A 2,566-nucleotide genomic window follows, 5' to 3' on the forward strand; every position below is an offset into this window, starting at 1 on the left:
CATTGAACTTGAATAAAATTCTGATTTTTTTAGAAGAAGTAAAGGTACATGGATTTCGAGTTTTATATTAAGAATAGTTCAATTATTTGATGTGGTGGGATTGTTTTTGCTTTCTGAATACACGAATGAATAGTGCATATTTAATGTTGGAGTTAGAGAATGTTGGCTCTTAAAAGAATAATGATGAAAGTGAAGTGTTATTGGTAGTCTGAGAAATCCAAAAATTGATTCTTGAAGCAAGAAAAAGCAACAAAAAGCAATAAAATAAAAATAAATATATGCTTACGCAAAAAAAGCAAGCAGAAAAAGAAAGAAACAAAAAAAGAAAGCCAATTGCTCTTGAAACCAAAAGGCAAGAGCAAAAAGCCAATAGCTCTTTAAACCAAAAGGCAAGAGCAAGGATCCAAGGCTTTGAGCATCAATGGTTAGGAAGGCCTAAAAGAAGAAAGATCTTGGCCTAAACTGTTCAAAAGAGCTGCTCCCCTAACTATATGCTTGTGGTGTGAAGGTGTCAAGTGAAAAGCTTGAGACTGAGCAGTTAAAGTCGTGATCCAAAGCAAAAGAGTGTGCTTAAGAACTCTGGACACCACTGGCTGGAGATTCTAGCATAGCTGAATCACAATCCTAAAGGGTTCACCCAATTAAATGTCTGTGGCGTTTATGTATCCGGTGGTAATACTAGAAAACAAAGAGCTTAGGGTCACGACCAAGACTCTAAAAAAGCGGTGCTCAATAATAAAAAAGAACTAAACTAGGAGAATCAATGGTATCATCTGGATTCTGAGTTCCTAAAGATGCCAATTATTCTGAGCATCAAAGGAAAGTGGGATGCCAAAACTATTCAGAGGCAAAAAGCTACTAGTCCCGCTCATCTAATTGAAACTAAGCTTCATTGAGAACTCTGAGATTTATTGTATCCTTCTCTTCTTTTTAATTCTATTAGTTTTTTGTTGCTTGGGGACAAGCAATAGTTTAAGTTTGGTGTTTGGATGAGCGGATATTTTATCACTTTTTGGCATCATTTTCATATAGTTTTCATTATGTTTTGTTTAATTTTTATTATATTTTCATAGGTTTTAGTGAAAAATTCACATTTTTGGATTTTACTTTGAGTTTATGTGTTTTATGATGATTTCAGGTATTTTCTGGCTGAAATTGAGGAGCTTGAGCAAAATTCTGATTCAAAGATAGAGAAAGGCCTATAGATGTTGTCAGGATTTGAACTCTGTGCACTTAAAAGAGCTTTGCTAGAGCTGCTGAAGTCCAAATGGCTCACTCTCAACGGCTTCAGAAATGAAGGCCCAAAATTGGCGTTCAACGCTAGCCACCATCCCCATTCCTGGCGTCCAGCACCTACATCGGAGCAGCTGGCATCCTACGGCAAAAAAGGAGTCCCTAGCCAGCGTTCAATGCCCTTAAGGAGTCCTAGCACGTGAAGACACCCTTAGCTCAGCCCAAACACTTACCAAGTGGGCCTGGAAAGTGGATTTTTGCACTACAAGACTAGTTTATCTTATTTCTGTAATTCTTAGTTAGCAGACTAGTATATATAGAACAAAGATCACCATTGCTAAGGATCTTTTCCCACTTTACATGTTTTTCATTACTTTTCTATAAGCATGAGTCAGTAACCTCCTAAGGTTAAGGTTAGGAGCTCTACTGAGTTTCATGGATTAATAATATTACTATTCTAGTTTAATATGTCTAATTCTATTCTCTTATGCATTCTCATTCTTCATCTTATGAATTGAGGGTGACCCGTGACAATCACCCTTGTTCTACTTGGGTTCCATGCGAGTCCTGACCCGGATAGCATTGAAACAAAGCTAGAGATTGCATTGCGGATTCCAATAGAGTACCTGGGCAACTTTGGATACATGACACAAAATCCCGTTGATTGTGGATAAGTGAGGTATCTGTGGCGCTAAGGCTAGAGTCTGAGAAGCAACGTTCTCTGATCCAGAAGATCTGCTTTGTCTATGGCACCTTAAGTAGGACCATGAAGGGGAGTGGATTGCTTAGAGCTTCATCTTCTACTACAGTAAGAAACATAGAGGTAGCTTGATGAGCGGACATGAGTCACTTGCAACATGGTAGATTACTGCAGTGAAGGAGGTTAACTTGATAAGAGGACATGAGTTAATCACTTACGGCTACCACTGGATGAATCAGGTAGTTATTGAAGTAGATAGTAAGAAAATTTAATCCGGAAAGACAAAGCATCTCCGAAGACTCAACCGGTCTCATACCATTGATTTCACACCTATCTAGTAACGTTTTATTTATTTATCCATTTTATGAATTTTTCCGTGACAAACTATAATTTCTATCCACCTGACTAAGATCTGCAAGGTAACCATTGCTTGCTCAAACCAACAATCCTCGTGGGATTGACCCTCACTCACCTGAAGTATTACTTGGATGACCTAGTATACTTGCCAGTCTATCTCTGTGAAACGTGCAGAGTCAGTTTCGTGCACCACGAGGATATGAGGAATTAACGGCCTTATCAAGTAAAGAGTACGATGAATAATTTTCATACCTCTGATTTTTTTTTCATTAGAAA

The sequence above is a fragment of the Arachis ipaensis genome, chromosome B03 (genome assembly GCF_000816755.2).
Source record: "Arachis ipaensis cultivar K30076 chromosome B03, Araip1.1, whole genome shotgun sequence".
In the NCBI taxonomy this organism is placed as follows: Eukaryota; Viridiplantae; Streptophyta; class Magnoliopsida; order Fabales; family Fabaceae; genus Arachis; species Arachis ipaensis.